The following is a 12,124-nucleotide window of genomic DNA, read 5'->3' as shown; positions in this document are numbered from 1 at the left end:
GATCCTGAGACGCCCAGCCTTGTAGCCAAGCAAGAACTAGTCTCAGACGCGCCTTTCCCCCAGCTCAGCTCAAGTGAGACACAGCTGACCCCAAGGTCCTAGAAACAAGGTGGGCAAATCCCTCAAAGTCTGCTTCCTGGAGGACGAGCACGTTCTGAAAGGCCCTGAGGGGCTTCCCAGACGGTCCAGTGGCCGGGACTCCACGCTTCCAGCACAGTGGCACGGGGTCAATCTCTGGTCAAGGAACTAAGGCCCCCCATTCCGTGAGGCCTGCCCAGAAAGAATTTCTTTTCTCAATTAAAAAAGAAACAAAAAGAGAAAAGATTCTGTTCAGTGATGGCAGGGGAATGAATTTGACCGATCACCCCCAGGTTCGGCCTCCCCCACCCCGCCCCACCTTCTCTGTTTCTCAATGCTGAGGATGACACGGGACGGCCGCTCTATCTGCTTCCTCTGATAGGGGGCTCAGACCCAACAGGGCTGAGAAACGGCCCGCTCAGCACTCACCCGAGGATATTCTCTTGTCTGGTTTCAAGTCAACATTTTGATCCCAATAAACATGCCGCCCACAGGCCAGCTGTTAAGGCCCCAGACCGTAGACAAAGTGCCGCAGAGGACACGGCCAATGCCAGACAGACGGGTAAATGTGAAATGTTTTTCTTTTTTTTAAACTAATTTTTACTGAAGTTTAGTTAGACTCTTATACATAGGGGTTTTGTCTAGAATATGTCATGCAGTTATTTAATTTTATCGGAGGACAGGAGGAGAGAACCAAATTTCAGCTTAATCAAGGAAAAAGGGGACAGGCGATTCATCTAATCTTATATGTTTCATCTGAGGAGGTTAGGGATGGTGGAGAAATGACTGACAAGGCGTCAGCGTGATCAAATGCAGGCAGAGGTTTCATTGATAAACTCAACATCTAGAGAGATGACCTGCCAACGTCTGAGAAATCCTAATCATTGAATTGTTTTCCCAAGCTGGGAGGTTAAAAACAAAGAAAACATCAAAGAGAAAAGGACAGTCTTTCTGGCAACTGAGCAAGGTCTGTAAATTGCCTTTGGGAAGAGCCAGATGCACTGGGCTGTGCTTAGTCACTCAGCCATGTCCACCTCTTTGTGACCCTGTGGACTGCAGCTCACCAAGCTCCTCCGTCCATGGGATTCCCCAGGCAAGAGTACTGAGCGGGTTGCCATGCCCTTCTCCAGGGGATCTTCCCAACCCAGGGATCGAACCCAGATCTCCCACGTTACAGGCAGATTCTTTACCTTCTGAGCCACCAGGGAAGCCCAAGAATACTGGAGTGGGTAGCCTATCTCTTCTCCAGGGGAACTTCCTGACCCAGGAAATGAACCAGGGTCTCCTGCATTGCAGGCGGATTCTTTACCAGCTGAGCTACCAGGGAAGCCCATATGCAGATGATGTGGTACAACATACAGAAAACCCTAAGGACACCACACAAAACCCACTAGAACTGATCAATGAATTCAGCGAAGAAGCAGGATCAAGAGTAACATTCGGAAACTGACTGCATTTCTTTATACTAAACATGAAATATCAGAAAGGAAATGCAAAAAAAAAAAAAAAAAAAAACCTCTTAAAATCGCACCAAAAGAATACTAGGAATAAACGTGACCAAGGAGGTAAAGGAGGCTCGGGCAGGGAGCATGGGGCCGCCTCACCGCATCCCAGGTTTTTTCACGGAAGCCACCAGACCAGCCACTTGCCCTCCGAGGGGGAGGCGGTCCAGACACCCCTGCTGCCCCCTGCCCACCTTGGAGCTGAGTCCCTGAGCACCCTGTCTGCACAACAGGCAGGAGCAGGGCGCGGACACCCTCCCATGCTCCCAGCCACTGTGAGTGTGCTCCCGGAGCCCCGGGTTACTTGCTTCCCCCAATCTAAACAACTGAAAGTGAAAGTCACTCAGTCGTGTCCGACTCTTTGCGACCCCAGGGATTTAGTCCATGGAATTCTCCAGGCCAGAATACTGGAGTGGGTAGCCTTTCCCTTCTCCAGGGGATCTTCCCAACCCAGGGATCTAACCCAGGTCTCCTGCATTGCAGCTGGATTCTTTACCACAGGGAAGCCTGAACAAGTGAAAAGGCAAACACACACCAAGCAGCTCTCACAAATGTACCTTTATTCCTGCTTCTCTCTCTAGTTTGCCACAGCTTACAAGACCAGAGACGAGAACACCAACCAGACTGTTACTTTTAAGCAAGGTGACCAGAGCAGTGGTGAAGGCGGGGGCCGTCTGCTCCCGGGCATCCTCCAACATCGGCTCCAGCCTTCCCCGGACCCACTTCCCAGACACTCCAGCAGGGCCTTTGCCGAGACTCCCAGATGCACACGGACCAACACCCGGCGGCCAGTGAAGCTTTACTCACAAGACCAGCAGTGGGACAGCCCAGGCACGTCCTCCAGCTGAGATGAGCGGCTGAGTAGGGCCTGACAAATCGTGTCAGAGAAGGGAATGGCAAACAACTTCAGCATTCTCGCCCTGAGAACCCCACGAACAGAACGAAAAGGCAAAAAGATAGGACACTGAAAGATGAGCCCCCAGGTCGGTAGGTGCCGAATATTCTACTGGGGCAGAGTGGAGAAAAAACTGCAGAAAGAATGAATGAAGAGGTGGCGCTAAAGCGGAAACGACACCCAGCTGTGGTTGTATCTGGTGGTGAAAGTAAAGTTTGATGTTTAAACAAGAGTATTGCATAGGAACATGGAATGTTAGATCCATGAAACAAGGTAAATTGGACGTGGTCAAGCAGGAGATGGCAAGAATGAACATCAACCTCTTAGGAATCAGTGAAGTGAAATGTTTGGTATTGGGTGAATTGAATTCAGATGACCATCGTATCTACTACTGTGGGCAAGAATCTCTTAGAAGAAATGGAATAGCCCTCATAGTAAACAAAAAAGTCTGAAATGCAGTACTTGGGTGCAATCTTAAACATGACAGAATGATCTCAGTTCATTTCCAAGACAAATCATTCAACATCACAGTAATCCAAGTCTATGCCCCAACCACCATGGCCGAAGAACATGAAGTTGAACGATTCTATGAAGACCTCCAAGACCTCCGAGAACTAACACCAAAAACAAACAACGAAAGATGTCATTTTCATCACAGGGGACTGGAATGCAAAATTAGGAAGTCAAGAGATACCTGGAGTAACAGGCGAGTTTGACCTTTGAGTACAAAATGAGCAGGGAGGAGGCTATCAGAGTTCTGCCTAGAGAATGCACTGTTCATAGCAAACGCCCTCAGCAACACAAGAGACGACTCTACACGTGGACATCATCAGATTGTCAGTACCGAAACCAGACTGATTATATTCTTTGCAGCCGAAGATGGAAAAGCTCTAGAGAGTCAGCGAAAACAAGACCAGGAGCTGACTGTGGCTCAGATCATCAGCTCTTTATTGCAAAGTTCAGGCTCAACTTGAAGAAAGTAGGTTAAACCACTAGACCATTCAGTTCAGTTCAGTTCAGTCGATCAGTTCAGTCTGACTCTTTGCAACCCCATGAATCGCAGCACACCAGGCCTTCCTGTCCATCACCAACTCCCAGAGTTCACCCAGACTCATGTCCATAGAGTCGGTGATGCCATCCAGCCATCTCATCCTCTGTCGTCCCCTTCTCCTCCTGCCCCCAATCCCTCCCAGCATCAGAGTCTTTTCCAATGAGTCAACTCTTCTCATGAGGTGGCCAAAGTACTGGAGTTTCAGCTTCAGCATCAGTCCTTCCAAAGAAATCCCAGGGCCGATCTCCTTCAGAATGAACTGGTTGGATCTCCTTGCAGTCCAAGGGACTCACAAGAGTCTTCTCCAACACCACAGTTCAAAAGCATCAATTCTTCGGTGCTCAGCTTTCTTCACAGTCCAAGTCTCAAATTCATACATGACTACTGGAAAAACCATAGCCTTGACTAGACGGACCTTTCTTGGCAAAGTAATGTCTCAGCTTTTCAATATGCTATCCAGGTTGGTCATAACTTTTCTTCCAAGGAGTAAGCATCTTTTAATTTCATGGCTGCAATCACCATCTGCAGTGATTTTGGAGCCCAAAAAATAAAGTCTGACACTGTTTCCACTGTTTCCCCATCTATTTGCCATGAAGTGATGGGACCAGATCCCATGATCCTCATTTTCTGAATGTTGAGTTTTAAGCCAACTTTTTCACTCTCCTCTTTCACTTTCATCAAGAGGCTTTTTAGTTCCTCTTCACTTTCTGCCATAAGGGTGGTGTCATGTGCATATCTGAGGTTATTGATATTTCTCTGGGCAATCTTGATTCCAGCTTGTGCTTCCTCCAGCCCAGCGTTTCTCATGATGTACTCTGCATAGAAGTTAAATAAGCAGGGTGACAATATACAGCCTTGACGTACTCCTTTTCCTATTTGGAACCAGTCTGTTGTTCCATGTCCAGTTCTAACTGTTGCTTCCTGACCTGCATACAGGTTTCTCGAGAGGCAGGTCAGGTGGTCTGGTATTCCCATCTCTTTAAGAATTTTCCACAGTTTCTTGTGATCCACACAGTCAAAGGCCTTGGCATAGTCAATAAAGCAGAAATAGATGTTTTTCTGGAACTCTCTTGCTTTTTCCATGATCCAGTGGATGTTGGCAATTTTATCTCTGGTTCTTCTGCCTTTTCTAAAACCAGCTTGAACATCAGGAAGTTCATGGTTCACGTATTGCTGAAGCCTGGCTGGAGAATTTTGAGCATTACTTTACTAGCGTGTGAGATGAGTGCAATTGTGAGGTAGTTTGAGCATTGTTTGGCATTGCCTTTCTTTGGGATTGCAATGAAAACTGACCTTTTCCAGTCCTGTGGCCACTGCTGCGTTTTCCAAATTTGCTGGCATATTGAGTGCAGCACAGGTATGACCTAAATCAGACCCCTCGTGATTATACAGTGGAGGTGACAAATAGATTCAAGGGACTAGGCGTGATAGACAGAGCGCCTGAAGAACTATGGACGGAGGTTCGCAACATTGTTCAGGAGATGGTGACCAAAACCATGCCCAAGAAGAAGAAATCCAAGAAGGCAAGTGGCTGAGAGGAGGCGTACAGATAGCTGAGAAAAGCAGAGAGGCAAAAGGCAAAGGAGAAAAGGGAAGATATATTCATCTGAGCGCAGAGTTCCAAAGAAGACCAAGGAGAGATAAGAAAGCCTTCCTCAGCGATCAGTGCAAAGAAATAGAGGAAAACAACAGAATGGGAAAGACTAGAGATCTCTTCAAGAAAATTAGAGATGCCAAGGGAACATTTCATGCAAAGATGGGCTCGATAAAGGACAGAAATGGTATGGACCAAACAGAAGCAGAAGATATTAAGAAGAGGGGGCAAGAATACACAGAAGAACTATACAGAAAAGCTCTTAATGACCCAGATAATCCCAATGGTGTGGTCACTCACCTAGAGCCAGACATCCTGGAGTTTAAAGTCAAGAGTCCCTAGAAAGCATTATTATAAACAAAGTTGGTGGAGGTGATGGAATTCCAGCTGAGCTATTTCAAATCCTAAAAGATGATGCTGTGAAAGTGCTGCACTCAATATGCCAGCACTTTTGAAGAACTCAGCAGTGGTCACAGGACTGGAAAAGGTCAGTTTTCATTCCAATCCCAAAGAAGGGCAATGTCAAAGAATGCTCAAATTACCATACAATTGCAGTCATTTCCCATGCTAGCAAGATTATGCTGAAAATCCTTCAAGCCAGGCTTCAGTAGTAAGTGAACCAAGAACTTTCAGATGGACAAGTTGGATCTAGAAAAGGCAGAGAAACCAGAGATCAAATTGCCAACATCTGCTGGATCACAGAAAAAGCAAGAGAGTTCCAGAAGAACATCTACATCTGCTTCATTGACATCACTAAAGCCTTTGACTGTGTGGATCACAACAAGCTGTGGGATACTCTTAAAGAGATGGATATACCAGACCGCCTGACCTTCCTCCTGAGAAATCTGTATGCAGGGCAAGCAGCAGCAGTTGGAACTGGACATGGAACAACAGACTGGTTCACAATTGGGAAAACAGTATGACAAGTCTGTGTACCGTGACCCTGATTATTTAACTTACACGCAGAGGACATCATGTGAAAAGTGTGCTGGGGGAAGCCCACGGTGGAAGTAAAATTTCCAGGAAAAATATTGATAATCTCCGATGATAGAGGTTGATGATGCATTTTACAGATGATAACTCTATTGGAAGAAAGCCAAGAGGAACTAAAGAGCCTCTTGATGAAGGTGAAAGAGGAGAGTGAAAGCGCTGGCTTAAAACGCAATATTCAAAAAACGAAGATCATGGTATCTGGTCCCATCACTTCATAGCAAACAGATGGGGAAAAAGTGGGAACACTGACTGATTTTATTTTCATGGGTTCCAAAATCAATGCGGACAGTGACTGCAGCCATGAAATTAAAAGAAGCTTGCTCCTTGGAAGAAACGTTATGAGAAACTTGACAGAATATGAAAAAGCTGAGACATCAACTTGTCAACAAAGGTCTGTTTAGTCAAAGCTGTGGTTTTTCCATTAGTCATGTATGGATGTGAGAGCTAGATCATTAAGAAGGCTCTGTGTCAAAGAACTGATGCTTTTAACTGTGGTGTTGGAGAAGATTCTTGAGAGTCCCTTGGACTGCAAGGAGATCAAACCAGTCCATCCTAAAGGAAATCAGTCCTGAATATTCACTGGAAGGACTGATGCTGAAGCTGAAACTCCAATACTTTGGCCACCCAATGCGAAGGACTCATTGGAAAAGACCCTGGTGATGGGAAAGATTGAAGGCAGGAGCAGAAGGCGACGACAGAGGATGAGAGGCTGGATGGCATCACCGACTCAATGGACGTGAGTTTGAGAAAACTCAGGGAGATAGTGAAGGACAGGAAAGCCTGGTGTGCTGCAGTCCATGGGGTCACAGAGAGTCAGATGTGACTTAACGACTGAACAATGCAAAGAAATCTACAGATTTAGTTTGATCCCTATCAAATTTCCCATGAAAACTTCACGAAACAAAGTAACCAAAACTCTATATGAAACCATCAAAGACCAAGGATTGCCTAAGCAAGTCTCAGAGGGGAAAAAAAAGTAGGAGCCATAACCCTCCAAAATCTCAGATAATAGTACAAAACCCGTCAAAGCCGTGTGGCAGTGGCACAGAGACAGACACACACATGAGCAGAACAGAGTCCGGAATAAACCCACACATCCACGGGCAATTAATTTTCAACAAAGGAGGCCAGGGTATAAAACGGGAAAATGACTGTCCGTTCAGCAAGTGACGCGGGGAAAGTTGGCAGCCGCGTGGAAATCAAACACACCCTTACACCAGGCACAAAAATGAACTCAAATAACTTAAAGACTTAACCGTAAGATACGACGCTATTAAACTCCTAGGAGAGAGCATGGGCATAACGTTCTCGGACACAAATCACACCAATGTTTCCTTAGGTCAGGGTCTCCCAAGGCAACAGATGATAACAAAGTAAGAATAAATAAATGGGCCTAGTCAAACACACAAGCTTTTGCACAGCAAAGGAAATCATAAACAAGACGAAAAGACAACGTACGGACTGCGAGAAACATTTGCAAATGACGTGACTGACGAGGGCTTAATCTCCAAAATATGTAAACGGCTCATACAGCTCAGGAACAACAACAAAAGCCAGACAACCCAATCAAAAACTGGGCAGAAGACTCAAATGGCATTTCTTCAAAGAAGACCTACGGATGGCCAACAGGCAGATGAACTACGACAGAAATGCAAATCGAAACTCCAGTTAAGCCCCGCCCCCGGCAGTCAGAACGGCGTCACACAGTCCACGGACGGCAAATGCGGGAGGCTGTGGGGGAAAGGGAGCCCTCCCACAGGGCTGGCGGAGGCACAGCGGCGCAGCACCACGGGAAATAGGACGGGGGGGCCTCAAGAAAAGGCGCTGCCGCATGATCTAGCAATCCCATTCCTGGCGTATACCCAGACAAAACCGGAACACAAAAATACACACGCACCCCGATGGACACTGCAGCACTGTTTACAGCAGAAAGACACAGCAGCAACCGAAATGCTCACCAGCACAGGGATGCGCAAAGAGGGTGTGGTGCACACACACGACGGAATATCCTGAGCCGTGTGAGACTCAAAGTCGTCAGTCGTCTCAGCTCTTTGTGACCCCTGTGGACTACACAGTCCTTGGGATTCTCCAGGGCAGAGTACTGGAGTGGGTAGCCTTTCCCTTCTCCAGGGGACCTTCCCAACCCAGGGATCTAACCCAGGTCTCCCGCATTTCAAGCGGATTGTTTATCGGCTGAGCCACAAGGAAAGCCCATGAAAAAGAATGAAATCACAGGCATTCTCCAGTGTCCAGTGGTCAGGACTTGACAGTTGCACAGCACAGGGCCTGGGTGTGATCCTTGGTCGGGGAACTAAGCTCCTGCGTGTTATGTGGCGCAGCCAAAGCACAAAAAGAAAGAAAGAAAGAATGGTGTTTGCAGGGACACATGTGCAACTCCCCTACAGCCAGACACCCTGCAATGTGAAGGCAAGTGGGCCTTAGGAAGCATCACTACGAACAAAGCTAGTGGAGGTGATGGAATCCCAGTGGAGCGATTTCAAATCCTGAAAGACGATGCTGTGAAAGTGCTGCACTCAATATGCCAGCACATTTGGAAAACGCAGCAGTGGCCACAGGACTGGAAAAGGTCAGTTTTCATTGCAATCCCAAAGAAAGGCAATGCCAAACAATGCTCAAACTACCGCACAATTGCACTCATCTCACACGCTAGTAAAGTAATGCTCAAAATCCTCCAAGCCAGGCTTCAGCAATACGTGAACTGTGAACTTCCAGATGTTCAAGCTGGTTTTAGAAAAGGCAGAGGAACCAGAGACCAAATTGCCAACATCTGCTGGATCATGGAAAAAGCAAGAGAGTTCCAGAAAAACATCTATTTCTGCTTTATTGACTATGCCAAAGCCTTTGACTGTGTGGATCACAATAAACTGTGGAAAATTCTGAAAGAGATGGGAATACCAGACCACCTGACCTGCCTCTCTAGAAACCTGTATGAAGGTCAGGAAGCAACAGTTAGAACTGGACATGGAACAACAGACTGGTTCCAAATAGGAAAAGGAGTACATCAAGGCTGTATATTGTCACCCTGCTTATTTAACTTCTATGCAGAGTACATCATGAGAAACGCTGGGCTGGAAGAAGCACAAGCTGGAATCAAGATTGCCAGGAGAAATATCAATAACCTCAGATATGCAGATGACACCACTTTTATGGCAAAAAGTGAAGAGGAACTAAAGAGCCTCTTGATGAAAGTGAAAGAGGAGAGTGAAAAAGTTGGCTTAAAGCGCAACGTTCAGAAAACTATGATCATGGCATCCAGTCCCATCACTTCATGGCAAATAGATGGGGAAACAGTGGAAACAGTGTCAGACTTTATTTTTTGGGGCTCCACAATCACTGCAGATGGTGATTGCAGCCATGAAATTAAAAGATGCTTACTCCTTGGAAGGTAAGTTATGACCAACCTAGACAGCATATTGAAAAGCAGAGACATTACTTTGCCAAAAAAAGGTCCGTCTAGTCAAGGCTATGGTTTTTCCAATGGTCATGTATGGATGTGAGAGTTGGACTATAAAGAAAGCTGAGCGTCGAAGAATTGATGCTTTTGAATTGTGGTGTTGGAGAAGACTGTTGTGAGTCCCTTGGACTGCAAGGAGATCCAACCAGTCCATCCTAAAGGAGATCAGTCCTGGGTGTTCACTGGAAGGACTTATGTTGAAGCTGAAACTCTAATACTTTGGCCACCTGATGTGAAGAGCTGACTCATTTGAAAAGACCCTGATGCTAGGAAAGATTGAGGGCAGGAGGAGAAGGGGACGACAGAGGATGAGATGGTTGGATGGCATCACCAACTCAATGGACATGGGTTTGAGGGAACTCCGGGAGTTGGTGATGGACAGGGAGGCCTGGTGTGCTGCGGTTCATGGGGTCGCAAAGAATCGGACACGACTGAGCGACTGAACTGAACTGATGTGCAACTGGAGATTATCATACTAAGTGAAGTAAGCCAGAAAGAAAAAAATAAATATCTGGGCTCCCTGATGGTGCAGTGGTGAGAATCTGCCTGCCAATGCAGGAGACACAGGTTCAATCCCTGGCCCAGGAAGATCCCTTGTGCGTGGAGCAACTAAGCCTGTCTGCCACAACTGCTGAGCCAGTGCTCTAGAGCCCACGAGCTACAGCTGCCGAAGCCCCGGCCCCTGGAGCCTGTGCTTCGCAACGAGAAGTCACCGCAGTGAGAAGTCCACGCGCCCCAACTAGAGACGGCCTGCACGCAGCAACCAAGACCCAGAGCTCCCAAAATAAATAGCCATTAATCAAAAGAAAAGACAGACAAGTAGCACATGATATCATTTATGGGAAACCTAACATATGACGCAAATGAACCCATCTCTCCAAAGGGGTTTGGTACAACTCAGAAGTTGGGAATCCACGTGCAGCAGAACCCGGTCATCGCAGGTCGTGTCCTGGCGAGAGCGGCCACCCTGGCGAGGGCGTCCCTGCCCCCGAAGCAGCTCTGCCCTGTGTGTTCAAGATCCACGTGTGTAACAAAGGTTGACAATCATGTTGCCAGGATTTCTCCCAATCCGGGGGCGGGGAGAGACTTGCTCAATCCCCAGGAAGTGCTGCCCAACTGTCCTTGTGTGGCTTAACTGTTCTCTTTTGGCCGTGCTGGGTCTCGGGCTTTCTCTGGTTGAGAGCGGGGCTACTCTCTAGCTGTGCATGGGCTGCTTGGGGCGGTCGGCTTCTCTTGCTGCGGAGCGTGGGTTTCACGGTCTGCAGGCTCAGTGGCTGTGGCGGCCGGGCTGGGCTGCCCCGAGGCTGGTGGAATCTTCCCACCGTGTCCCCCGCGTTGGCAGGCGCACTCTTTAGGGCCACCAGTGAAGTCCGACTTGTGTGGCCTAACTCCTCTTGTATCTGGATCTCCCCATTTGAAGGCAGACAGTACTTGGGATTCAACGCTCACATTATGCAAAAAAAAAGACCCCCTTCAGATCCGATACAGTAGCAAGTAGAGCGCCTGACTCAGGGATTGTTTATTGTTGCTGTTTCGGTGGCTAAGTCGTGTCTGACTCTTTGTGACCCCATGGATGGCAGCCCACCAGACTCCTCTGCCCATGGGATTTCCCAGGCAAGAATACTGGAGTGGGTTGCCGTGCCCTCCTCCAGGGGATCTTCCCGACCCAGGGATCGAACCTGTATCATTGAGGCAGATTCTTTACTGCTGAGCCACTAGGGAAGCCCATATTCACCCAAAAGCATCTTCCAAACCCCAATCCCCCCAAACCAAACCATCTCTTTGCTGCAAAACAAAACTAAGCAATCAAGGTCTCAGCACCCGCTGAGAAGGCCCGGGGCAGTCCTGGAGCAAAGGGTCCAGGCCGGTGCCCAGACTCGGCCATGGCCTCTCGGTACCGGCCTCGGACGAGCCTCAGCAGAAGGTCCGTCTGGACTCAGCTCCCCGCCGGCCACTTTAGTTCCTTGGAAGCTGAGCTGCTGAGCTTTGCCGCAGCAAGGAGAACCAGCCAGAGCTGCCTCCCCAAAGGCCAGGGCCAGGGTGCTTGCACGACGAAGGAGCAGCACAGTCCTGGCGTGGGGCACGTGGGGCTGGCCGTGGGGGACGGGCAGGCGCAGCTGATGGGTGTGGTGGGGAGGTCCCAGCTGGGCTTAACCAGCTCAGCCTAAACTAGACGCAGCTGACTCCAGATGCCTAGAAAAAAACTCGGGCAAACTTGTTCAGGCTCCGTGGCACCTGGAGGACGCACACGTCTTAAGCCCACGTGGCTCCGTGTCGGCCGGTGGGACGAACTTGGCTGACTACCCGTGGGCTCAGGTCTCCATCCCGACTCAAGGGTGACAGATATTCAGTATCTGTGAATATGCCGACCATTGGCCAAGACTGATTTTTACCCTGTTAATAGACTATCTTTGGGCTTCCCTGCTGGCTCGGCGGTAAAGAATCCACCTGCCAATGCAGGAGATACCAATGCAGGGATCACAGGCTCAATCCCTGATCCAGGAAGATCCCACACGCCGTGGAGCAACTAAGCGTG

This window comes from Bos indicus, chromosome 17 (genome assembly GCF_029378745.1).
Source record: "Bos indicus isolate NIAB-ARS_2022 breed Sahiwal x Tharparkar chromosome 17, NIAB-ARS_B.indTharparkar_mat_pri_1.0, whole genome shotgun sequence".
NCBI classification, from domain to species: domain Eukaryota; kingdom Metazoa; phylum Chordata; class Mammalia; order Artiodactyla; family Bovidae; genus Bos; species Bos indicus.
This window is presented reverse-complemented; position numbering follows the sequence as displayed.